This window comes from Delphinus delphis, chromosome 2 (genome assembly GCF_949987515.2).
Source record: "Delphinus delphis chromosome 2, mDelDel1.2, whole genome shotgun sequence".
NCBI lineage: Eukaryota > Metazoa > Chordata > Mammalia > Artiodactyla > Delphinidae > Delphinus > Delphinus delphis.
The window spans coordinates 42,396,050-42,408,863 of NC_082684.1; the positions used below are offsets into that span (position 1 = coordinate 42,396,050).

Here is a 12,814-nt window from a genome sequence, read left to right on the forward strand (position 1 = left end):
GGAAAAGCACCTTATACCCAAATAGGACCTCAAAGTCTACCTCTACACGAGTTTATGATCCCAGTGGCACCAAGTGAGTAGCTAAACATTCAGCAACTTAACATTTAATGCAGTATTTCTCAAAGGATCATGAATCCAAATTTGAGAAACCTTGAGCTACATAATCCCTTATAAATGAAATATTCTTTGTCCAACACACACAGTTAGCTTTACAGGCAAGTTATATACCTGAGTGCTTTTTACAGTGTGAAGTCTTCTACAGGAGAAAAATCCTGCAAAATAATCAAATGGAGCAAGTTTAAAGCAAATTGTGACTAAGCCAAACATATCACCAAAACCTTAGCTTATCATCACATCAGGTATAAAACAGTGCAAAGCTTTCTATCCTTTAATGCCCTAGCTCACAATTAGGAGGTATGAGAAGAATATGAGCCTGATTCCATTACAACAAAATTCCATTATAACAAAGTTTCCCATGGCTCAGGTGGTCCTGAGGAATTATCACAACTACACTTTGTCCATGTTATACATCTATTTATTTAAAGAAAACATTGAGACGTACATGAAGAAAAGAAATAGAAAAGTAAGTCAAAGATATTATCCCCAAGGTCTAAAATTCTGTTTCCAAGGTTTTACTTAGTCTGATTCTTTTTAGCCTTCTTTTTTTGGGGGGGAATAACAGCTTTGTTTCAACATAATTCATACACCATAAAATTCATTCATTTAAAATGTATAGTTTAGGGGGTTTTAGTGTACTTACAAACTGGTAACCATTATAAGTAATTTTAGAACATTTTCATCATCCTTAAAAAAAAAAAAAAAACCCGTATTCTGCTTTTTTTTGTTTTTAGCTGTCATTCTTTCTTTAACACCATGTCATGCTAACAAATTTTTCTCTAGTACTAGAAAACACTGGCCATCTGAGACTCAAAATCAGCATTTAGGGGAGAAAAGAGCTGAGGGTAAAAGATTTGATCTGCAGGAATAACAGATATTGGAACAATTGATTTGGGATTGTAGAGCATTGCTTCCTATAAGTGATGCTGGGAACATTCCTTTGAAAACGTGGACATGATCCAAATAAGCAAAACATGAAATTACTTGCCAGTGAAAAGCAAAGACTCTTTCACTGGGGAGAGTCTTCACCTATTGCACAATGTAATTTGTTTATTTCAGAAGCTGAAGACAGAGGATAATCTGAGCTTTATTTAGTAAAACAAGAGTTCTATATTCCAAAGGGAAAAATCTGGAATTTAAAACAGCATTCTGATATGCTCACACCCAGTATCAAAACATTCTTCACCTGCCAAGTGAATAAACAAATGATGCTTTAAGGTGTCACTTCCATAGCTTATGAGATAGTCCATAAAATGCTCAATATAATATTTTCCCCTTAACTTAGTTATTCACTTGCCTCTGATACGCTTGATAGAAATTTGGATCTAATCTGATTATTCTAAGTAAAATCCAAGTAAACAGAGCCATTTTATTGTGTTTCCCACCTTTGGTAGTTATAACTCGAGACTTTGAAATCCTCCATGATGGCCCATGGCATAGGCCAAGTTAGGAAATTTGCAACAAACAAATCTGCCTCATGTTTACGAAGCCAGAGATGAGTCTGATCGGAAACTCACTCTGAGTGACAAGGCAAGTTTGAGTGCTGCCAAAGCCCAAGTTTTTGAGTCAACTTTTCAGACATTCTTTTTTGAGGGAGAGAAAAAAAGGGGGACATCAGTCTGCTGCTAATCCTTTTCAGAGTTCTTCCCTCACTGCTGATTTGAGATAAACTGTCATTTTTAAAGGCAAATGCCTTTTTCTTTTTTTTTAAGCATTTTGGCGTTTGATAATAACAACAGAGATGATCTTTTCTTTCCCCAAAGCCTCATCTTCTTTATCCACAGATAACTTTACTGACCTACCAACACAGGCTATGGGCTTCAAAGTTGTTTTCCCACTAGCGCTGGTGGGCTTGCCCTGACCCAGCGTCAGTGTCTCACAGAGTCCCCTGTTGTGACCAAGGACATGTCCTTAAACTATGCCTGGCCTCCCAGGCAGTGGTCATGGAAACATGGAGAAGTGACCCTGAAGAGACTAATCCACTGACCTTCACTTTGCTCTAACCAACTACCCAAATAAATAAAAACAGCAGGATAGCTTGGTCTCCCAGATGAATTCCAATTTATCCCTAAATATCCAAGCCTGGTCCAATGTTTAAAATTCCCAGGCCATCCAAAATCTGTCACCCGGCTTTCAACTGGGCCCAATTTTGCTCCCCAGGGGACATTTGGCAATGTCTGGAGACATTTTGGTTGTCCCAGCTGGGGGAAACTTTGCTACTAGCATCTAGAGGGTAGAGGCCCAGGATGCTAATGAATATCAGACATGCACAGCACAATCCCCAACAACAAAGGACCATCCCACCTAAAATGCCTAAAATGCTGAGATGGAGAAACCCTGGATTGGGTCATTTGCCAGCCCAGTGCTGGATAAACGTTTGAAGAGACTCTTATTGCAATTTAATTTAGTTTAAAATGGGGATTGAAGACTCAAATGCCTTCAAGGGCCAAGGAGGTAAAGAAATATCACATAAACAAAGTGGCTGTGTATGAGGCACTAGGGTGCTGTGAGGTCAGTGACAAATTAGAGTGTAAATGCTCAATAAAACCATTCCCTTTTTAAAAATAACACTGTGTTGGCCAAATAAAACATGACTGTTGGCTACACCCATCCTGTGTGGCAATGGTGGTAATCAAATTCTGGTTTAAAGAGATGATCAATTTAAAGAGAACTGGATGGCCACGCAAAGACACCATCTAGCCTCATCCCTTACTTATATCCTACGGAATTTCCTAAGCCCCAGGACTGGAGAACGTGACTAGAAGCTGTTTAGTTAAGGAGATTAGAGATCAGATCTTGAGGGTTTAGCTCCAGCCAAGAACAGGGTCTCAGAAACCTTGCGCTAAGAGCAGAGACCAATGTTGGAAATTCTGAAAGGGAAAAAATAGAGTTCCTCCACACTGATCTCCATTCTAGGGAAACTCAGTGGACATTACATCAATGTTACACAGCACCATATAAGTGAGGTCATTATGTTAAGATGAAACCATTCTCATAAAATTTTAGAATTTTCACATTGTTTCACAGATGAGGAAACAAAGGCCCAGGAAAGTTTAAAGGAACGGCCAAGATCACGCAAATCTAAACCTAAAATCAAATGGTGTTTCTTTTTCCTCTGTGCAATTGCCAAGCAGCAACCAAAAGGCGAAGGGATTTTATTCAGGGTGTCAAACATTCGTGTCTAAACGCTCGACCAACATAAGTAAGTTATACGTAGATGTTAAACTTACTCAGCATCATCCCCTTTCCCTGTCAGAAAAATCATTAATCCATTTGCCCCAAGTCATTATTTTAGGATCTCTTTTTCATATAACAGAAAAATTTAAAGCAGGTTAAATATTTCCAGCCCTCCTTTCAGATTAAGCTGGAGAGAGGAAAGCCAAGTCAGCAACCTGAGCACAAGGAGAAGGAAGCCCCAATCTGAACATCCCCGTGTGGACGCATACTTTCTGTTGGAGGAATTCCTGACCTGTATAAACAAAGGCAATCCAGAGGGAAACAAATGATAAGATAAGTGAAACCCAATAACTCCCTCTGTCCTCCCTTCCACCTACTTCCCCCAACTTGTTCCATCAGAAAAACAATCTGAGCTTGGGAGAATTAAAATGTAAGCCATCCCCTCTCTGCTGCCACACAGCTGCCTATTCTAAGTCGGAGGTTAAGGGGGAAGACCATTTGTAAGGTCGGTGAGTGTGGCTTCCCTGGTATGGAACCTGGCCACAGGGTACCACGGTCTCCCTTTGCCCACAGACAGGTTCCTGGCAAGGAAGTAGGTCACTGGTCCTTCAGACTCAAATTGCAATCCAAGGAGTATAGTAGCAAAAGCTGGGGTATGGAAGAAAGGTACCTTCCGTCACAGGAAAAGAAAAGAAATTGGGTCAAACCAAAAATTTTATACACTTAAAAAAAAATTTTTTTTTACTCACTTCCTTAGCATAAAATATGAAGCAAGGCAGTCTCTTGCCATGGTTCCTGGAACTGTAGTTGGAAGTGTCACCTACTCATTGAGTGTCAAGCCCTAAATGGGTCACAGAAGTTTTCTAGTCCAATCTAATCTCTATTCTTGATTTTAAAAATACAAAAATATAATAACATGCCTTTCATGTAACCTTCTGAGGACATAATGAAGTCTTAGCTATCAGCTTCAATTCCAGCAAGATTCATTCCACACCCTCTCTGACTTTTACTCTGAATGACCATTGAGTGCTGAGCAGGGAGGGGGGTGTGGGGAGGAGAACCTCTAATGCAAACTAGATTGCCACACACAAACAGAATGGGAAACAAACAGAAATGTTGTTTCTTTTGCCACCATCATCCTAACTCAAATAGCCACCGCTAACATGGGGTAACTGTGGCAGCATTTTTTTTTTTTTAATTCCTAAATCATTTACCTTGGCCAAAACCATGACATTTTCTATATTCAAAATTTCACCAACTTTCAAGAGTAGAGAATGCAGCAAGGACCTTTAAATGGTTTGATTTGTCCATTTCATTTCCTTTAACTTTTTACAATAAGTTTTATAGTAAATTCTCAGGATTTAGAAGGGTCCCTAGCCTAACCCTCTTGTCACAGAACTGTAGTTTCTAACTTAATTCGTGTCTAGACATTTCACTGCTCAGTTTTACCAAATCTCTACGAATCAAATACAAGTTTAAGCCTAGACACATGTGAACAATCTAACTCACCTGGTGAAGGATGTTGGGCACGATCCTTCACTCTTCTTCTGGGGTGCAAATCTGCAGAATTTTATGGGAGAAGAGTGAAGCCCAGAATGGGCACCAAAACACACATTAATGACTGTGGTCACACCCCCAAGAAAGGGAAGGAAAAGACCAAGGCTGTGTTTTAGGAAGCTGCCCCTAGTCCTGACCCACACTCTTCACAGGAGGACACCTGTCAGAAGCATAAACATAGTTCCTAGGCAAACTGCTGGTGAAGCCCTACCTCTAACTTATGGGGTCTGAAAAAACTAAGACCCTCATCAGTTCATTTTATAATATGGCACCATCTTTTGCCCTTAGTGATGATGGCTATGCACTGATATATCCACAGGGTCTATCCTCCACTGTCTAGTGTCCTTTGTGACCAAGAGCATGATGAGTTAAAAAAAAAAAAAAAAAGAGTTACTAGAATTACAGGTGCAGTTGGTGACTCCAAGACAAGGCAAAGCTAACCCATGCCCTTGACCTGGTTTGTACGTCACTAACAAACTGAGCTTAGCCAATAAGCCAGAATATAAGAACTCATCTCAAAAAACAAAAGATGGGCATCTGTATTGCCCAGACAATGCCCAAAGATCGGATCTAGGCTATCTACACTTGGAAGTCTAAATTCAGACAGTCCATCAGATGGGCAATGTTTGCCAATCGTACAGAAGGTATTTTTTTCAGAAATGAAGAGGACAAAGACCAGTTTAATACGTGTCCCTAATTGTGTGCCTGGCAGAAGTACAAGGAACCTTCAACTCCGATCCTGGTGCAATTTATAGAACAGAATGAGCTCAGGTTATTACTAAAGGTGAATGACATACTTAGGAAATGTAACAAGACGAATTTAAAAAAGCTTCTGAAACTAATGTCTGTTAAATGAATATTATGTTTGAGCAGCCTAAGGGCTAACAAGTCTTTTGTTTTCATTTTCCTTTCCTGGCAATATGCTGTTAGGGCATAACTTTCCTATTATTTCTCTAAATGACACAGTTTGTGTTTTATTCAATTGTCTTCATTAAATATTGTCAAAGTGGCACAATATCCAGTGTTAAGCCAAAAGTAAAAGATCTATTGTAAGTCAGGAAATCACACCAACTACACTGGAAATTGAACTTGCTTGCCTAGTTTTCCACATTTAATTCACAATAGTGGCTATGGTTTAAAAGAACTGCAATTGTATATTTGGTGCCAAATTTGCTCCACTGTAAAAGTAAGTCTCTCTTCTAAGGTGAGTGAGGAAAAAGCTTATTTTAATGTGTAAGGATACCCAGTATTAGATTACGTGTTTGACTACTACTCAAGTTTTCATTTTCTTTTCAAAAGAGCTTTCACAATTTATGTTAAAAGACAACAGGGAGTTGGGAAGCTAAGAAGTTATGGGAGTCTTAACTCTCAAGACAGGCTTCTGTGGCCCTGTTCTGGGTGAGAAGGGCTTTCTTCAGATAAGGGATTCAACCTACTGAAAAGTTATCTCAGTTAACAAGAGGGTCTAATGCTGGACAAACTCCACATAGATTCAGAGATGGCATTTAAGAGCATTTCCTTTTTCGAATAATTTGCCCATCATTCACAAAGCAAAAGGGAGGGAGTTCAAAAATTCTTAACATTCAAATAAACAAATGCAACATTTTAAATCTCATACAACATTTTCTGTTCCAGAAAATCAGACTCTAAGAAACCATTAAGTGAAAAAGCAGTTTTACTCTTAATCAATCCAGCACTTGTTGACCTAGCACTGTTTCAGAATCAAGAGACACAAAGGAAGTTGTGATTCCCCCAACTCAATGGCGAGAAAAGAATAACATATAGGAAAACCAGGGGCAAGGCAATAGTGGGGGGGTGTAAAGAACTGGAAGCCTGGGTCCCTAACAGGGTCTGCCAGTTACCAGCTGTGTGACCTGAGCTCGGTGAGTTCCTTAAGTTCTTCGTGCCTCAGTTTCCTCAGCTGTAAAATAGTGATAACAGTACCTACCTCATGCAGCTGTGGAGGAGTCTATAGTTAAGCTCATGTAAAGTATTAGGAACGGCCTGACCCAAGTTTAGCACCTCACATCCCTTGACTGTTAGTATCACATTAGGTATGAGTGTTTGTTTGCATGGTCAGGCTGAGGGCGCTAAGGAGCAAGGAGCCGGGCGTGGTGGCGAAAGCGGAGGGACAGGCAGGGAAGGCTTCCCAGAAGCTATGGCACTCAAGCTGGATCTGAGAGCACAAGGAGAATTCAGATGCTCAGAAGAGTGCTCATTCCAGATGAGGGGAGCCATTACTGCAGAAAGGCACAGATAGGGATAAAAACCAGGTGTGCTTAAACATCAGCAGGAAAAATAAGCTCACCAAGGCTGAGGGTATATTTGGTAACCTCAGATTAATGGATTAATGGGCAGGGGAGGGGGGGTGCTCAGGCTCTGTGTGCTTGTTGCTATGCTCCTAGGACTTAACATTTAAATCACTTTTAGATATGTGTACTATGAATGCAAACTCACTCTGAAATGCTCATTTCTCTGTTTTTGGAACAGTGGAAAGGATGCCAGAAAATACAAAGGTAAATGTTTTTTTTTTTTGCTGTGGAAATAGTCTGCTCAAGTGGAATGTAGGTCACCAAAATCAACTTGCATCTCATCGTCATCTGTCCCTCTTTCAGTGGAGGCAATAAGTGGTAGCCTGAAGGAAGGGGGAGGAGCGGCACTTCAGATCCATCCTTCAATTCCAATCTCAGCCACTCAGCCACTCCAAGCACAACCCTCAACAGAGGTATCCTAGCCCCAGCCTGCCCCCCCACCCAGCCCTGCCAATCTACAGAAAAAGCCCTACTTACCAAGTTCTGAAATATTACCTGTGCTAGCAGTTGCCTCTAAACCAAGCTCTCAGGGAAACCACTATCATCTGATGCGGTAAGTGTTTAAGATATACATTCACTTAAAAGATTCCTTCCATTACCAAGTTAGAAATTATGGTGCCAAAATAAGTGACAGTAGTCCACATTCCTTGTCCAAAGAAGAAAAATCACAAAACAGAAGAATTTTCATTTTGACTGGTGCCCCCTCTAGAGATTCAACTAGTTTGCTAACCTAAGTTGGCAAAGTTGCTTTGTTTCCTGAAATGTAAGGATAGACTTAACACTTGGAAATACCAGGAGCATGACACGAAGCCAGGGAGGGCCCCACAGAAGTTACAGGCTCTGTGATTATTTCCTGAGCCAAACACCTAAGGCTCTCAGTGGTACCAAACTTTGTTGGAAAAGCTTGTTTCCCCTGATCCAACAGCTGTAAGTTTTTAAGTAATTTAACAGAAGACCTCAAGATTCTCAAGCCAAAGCCACTCTTTATACTATCCCCCAAATATTTACAAAGTGAAACACTTTCAGTCTTAACTATGTTTTGTTTGTAAACACCTTATTTGTTCTGATGACCACAGTATCAACACTAAAAGCAGCCTTTTAAACAAAGTAGCTCAAATAAAACCACACGCAGACACACAAATTCTTAACACCCAGAGGCATGTCCACAAAGCAAGAAAGCCAGGGTTCAAATTCCTTGGCACCTTTTCACTGAGCTCCTGTAAGCACCACCCAAGGACATGACCCACTGCACCCTCTTTACTATCACACCTCCTCACTAATTCACACTACGGAAAACCCACAGAATGCAACTTACTGCATGATAACTGAGTGCTACAAATATTGGACAAATGTCTTTTACCCTGTTCCCCTCTCACATCAGCCAGCCTGAACAACTTACCCCTGTTTATAGAACAACCCCACCCCAAATGAGAGAGCTATTGCCCACTCTTCTACCCACATGGTGCCTCTGGGGCCACTGGCAGCCTGGCAAAAGTCTCTAGGTATCTTGGCCTTGGTCTCTCTCTCCCTGTTCCCGTCATTTAGCTCCTGGGAAAGTTATCTGGGCCAAGGACAGTACAACAGAGAGAAATCTAGAAATGTCTGGTTTGGGGTAATAAGAATTATATAAAGAATTAATTATAGGGGGAAAAGTCTCTGTGAGTGAATATATTCCAAAAGCAAATAGTTACAATTTGACTATTTCAAACACATGGAAGGCCGTTTATACCTCGTCACATGCTACACAGGAGTTTTGATTTATGCTGAGATGAAACTGCTTGACAGAAAACTAAGAGGAATATTACAACTGATGACAAAACTATCAGTGGAAAGAATATAGATCTTGGATCTCCAATCATGGTTCTACTAGTCAGTAGTGATTCAACAAATATTTATAAAATACCTACCAATGGCCAAACACTGCTTTAAATGCTGGATAGACAGGGATAGACAAGACAAAGACTGCTCTCAAAGACCTTCACGGAGTGGGAAAAACCCACACACATTGGCATTATTATCAGAATTATAGGCAGTCGGAAGTAAGGAGATAACTGAAGGAGATTTCAGTCAGTGCTAACTTCTATGACAAAAATTGTGAGTGAAATTTCTGATCCTGTTTCCTCGTGGGGATGTAACCACCTACTTAAAACAAGATGATGAATGTCAACCGCCTGGCACACAGCAACCCCAAGCATTTAGCTGCACACGAATGTATACGCATAGATGCTAGCAGATATACACCCTCCCCCCTTAATTGCAATGTCTGTGATAATCCACTTTGGTATGAAATGAAAGCAGAAGGTAGGCAAAATGTTTGCATAATTCAATTACTCTTAATGCAATTAAATTACAAATAACTGCATTCAACAAGAATCTATAAAAAGTCAAAATCTAAACAATTCTACAATAAAAGGATAAAAAGAAGTCCAGATACTGGGATAATAGTAGTAGTAGAACTAATATTATAAATACTAATACAGCTGCCTTGCCCAGTTTGAGGGATTACCATGAAAAGTCGGGCTATTTTGCCATACAAGTAAGGCTCAGAGATATTAGCCCGATATCAGTGTCAGAAGCTGGGCTTAAACTCTCATCTTCAGATTTCTTTGAGAAAAATAAAAGACAATGAACAACTCCTTAGAGTCACAAGATTTTATACCGAAAATCAACTTTAGGAAAACTGCTGTGCCCCTCTTCCCACATCACCAACGACTGAGGTCCCCAGAGGCAGAGGGTTCACCCCAGAATGGGGAACCCAGTAATGACAGAGCGAGAGCAGGACCCAGGCTTCCTAGATCCCAACCCTCTCAAGGATCTGCAACCTCTAGACGGGTCTTTAGATTTCATGAGAACCACAAGGGATAGCCATGACTTCCAGAATTCAATTTCAGTTATTACTTGTCCCTAAAAACTTCCAGTGAATTGCACCTCGGGCAAATTGAGGACCTTTACTGGTGGCCAGGGAGCTCTCTTCACACATAACAGAGGAGAACTCCCTCCTGGAGAAAGCTGCCTACAGCACTATAATATACGTTATTAGGAAAATGTATGTTTTCATTTTTTTGAAATGAGAGATCAGCCTGAAAGGAGAGAGATCTTTTGATTGTAATTTTCAGAGTTTGCCTCAGTACAAAGGCTCTTAACAGCTTTTTCTGGGGAGGGAGGTGGAGAGACCAGGTATGGGGACGCGACAGGGAAGGGGGTCCAAAAATTGTGTCCAAGCTATTTACAAGAGAATGGAGAGAACCCGGGGCTGTGAAACCGGTGACTAGGAGAGAACAGCTGGGCCCAGGGAGAGCATCTAACCACACCTACTGGCCACGCCCTCCCAGCTGCCCGCAGAGCCACACTGAATTGAAACAGCAGTGGGAGCAGTTAAGATTCCGACGGCAGGAGTCGCCATGGCAACGGGATTCATCTTGCAGGCAAACCCCACTACAATTCACTAGGTCCTTCTCGAGCCTCAAGAAACTACCAACTCAAGAGGAGCAAAACGGTCACGGGTGGCATTTACTCTTGATGCTCTCCTGCGGGTGAAGATGGGAGGCGGGGTGGGGAACGGGGGTTGAAGTATATTCTATTCCTGGGTCCCCTAAAATATTTTATGGACGCAAGAGACAGAACACTCCAACCGCAGGCTGCGATTAACTTGAGAACAGAGCCTTTAGCATGGGTTTGATGAACAAGTAAGAGAACGGATAAGAGTGCTAGGGAAAGGAAATCCAGAGGACTTTATAGAGTTCTCGGGCGCCGCGCACGTCTCCAAGCGGATCACAAGCAGTTGGATTTTCACCACCAGCTGGGAAAAGCGATTACCCAGCTCTCCTGCCCCGCTGCGAGTCGTATCGCTAGATTATTCGACACTCCCTACCGCTTTACCACGTCCCAGCCCAGCGCTCCGAGCAGATGCTTTGTCCCAGCTCAGGTGTTCTTTGTCGAGGGAACCATCAGTGCAAGGGGCACCAAGATGCGCCCTACCCAGAGGGACGGGAGGCGGGAGCGCTCTTTGGCGCCTCGAACCCGGTCCGCAGGCTGCGAGGCCGCCCCTCGCTGCTGTCCGCCAACACCCCTCACTCCTTCCGCAAGGCGGCTTTCCCTCCTCTTTCTGGTTTGAGACCTTTAGCTTCCAACTTTGCCTAAATTACAGTCACCCCATCCCTTTCGAATGAGTCTTGAGGTGAGGGTGCCCGGGATGGTGGGGGTTCTGCTGGGACGCGAACGAGTAAACGAGTCCCTCCTCTTCGGTCTACACCTCCGAGTCTACCAAGCCTGCCTCGGGATTGTCCCTCCCGGAGCCTCCCGGACCAGCAGCTCCCGACAGCAGCAGTGCCCTCAGCACTCAGCCAAGGCCACGACCCCCAGCGCCCCAGCCCCGGGGTGTCAGCAGCAAGGCGGCGAGTGGTACCCTGCCGGCTCTCTTGGCATCCGAGCACCTCAGAAAGAAACAAGGGAGGCACCCCCGTCCTCGGGGGCGCCTTCCCCCGGTCTCGCCTTGCTTTGCACCGCGCTTGCAGCCATTTTCCCAAACCCTGCTTGGCAGCCGGGAACTGTCTAGGTTCTGTTCCCACCCAGACTCAACCTGAAGGACGGGTTTAATATTTACCTACTGGCCCCGGAGCTCCGGGGAGGCAGCGGGAGGGCGCGCCGCTAACCCAGCACCGGGCCCGAAGAAGCACGCCCACCCCCGCGCCACCTCCTGGTGCCACTTAATGAAGGAGTGCGGCAGGCGACGCGGAACGTCCCCCTTACCTGAGCAGCCCCCGCATGCTGAAAAGGCGGCTCTGCGCTCCGGGTACAATGGGATCCGGTTAAACAGTTTCCTTCACAGCCGCTCGTAGGTTACCAACTCGCAGGTGACATCACCCTCTCCTCGCCTGATAGGATACAATGCGGCGCTCACTGCGCATGTACTCCCGGGCAGGGCCCGCACACTCCTGGGAGCTGTAGTTCACATTCCACAAGCAGAGCCTGGGTAGCTACGCTACTGAGGGTGTTGAAACTACACTTCCCGACGCATTCCTGGGCCTCTTCGTCCCCGCCCCAGCCCCGCCCCCACCGCGACCCGCCCCCTCCCCGCCCTCCAGCCTTGCAGTGTTAGTGTTGGTCTTTCAAAAACCGAGCTGCGGACTCAGCGGGCGGGCGTGGGGGCAAGCACCCTTCGGTCATGCCCTTTGACTTGACCTCCACTCGGTCCCATGCGGGCTCTGAGGGACCAGAGGGGTCCGGGGCTAGTGTGCACCAGCCAGGCAGCTCTGACCAACCGGGCTCTGCTGGCCCCAGCTGGAAAGAGAAGATGAAGCCTTTCATTGCCTTCCCTACGCGTAGCAACTAATTAATAGGATGCATTAGTTTTATGGGTTAAATACGGTCCTGGAATTCCCCCACGTCCCGGAGGATGAGGGACGCCGACTCCGAAGGAGAGGAATCCCCCTTTGCCCCACTTGGTCCAAATTACCCTTCTGTCTTCTCTTTCCTTCTTCCATTTAATGGAGTCAGGGTGACCAGCCAGAACTCGGAGAATAGCTTAGTCGGCTGAGCTGACCGAATAACGGAGGGTGTCACTAATAAAAATGCAGTGTAACAGACTAGATAGTTGCCTCAACCCTCCGTCCGGGAGCCAGCTGCTGCTGCAGAGATAATACTATCGCGCA

At 44.0% G+C, this 12,814-nt stretch overlaps 1 protein-coding gene across 2 annotated transcripts in view; it reads right to left on the reverse strand.

The window, feature by feature from the left end:
- The window catches only part of DAAM1 (dishevelled associated activator of morphogenesis 1), a 179,359-nt gene extending 167,338 nt beyond the window's left edge, over positions 1 to 12,021 (reverse strand). The window contains exon 1 of one of the 2 annotated variants that reach the window (XM_060004472.1): positions 11,913 to 12,021. The gene's annotated coding sequence lies outside the window, so the exon portion shown is untranslated. Of the gene's footprint in view, positions 1 to 11,766; positions 11,834 to 11,912 lie in introns of those variants that run through there. The other variant, XM_060004473.1, reaches the window with a different exon arrangement.
- Between the last annotated feature and the right edge of the window lie 793 nt (positions 12,022 to 12,814).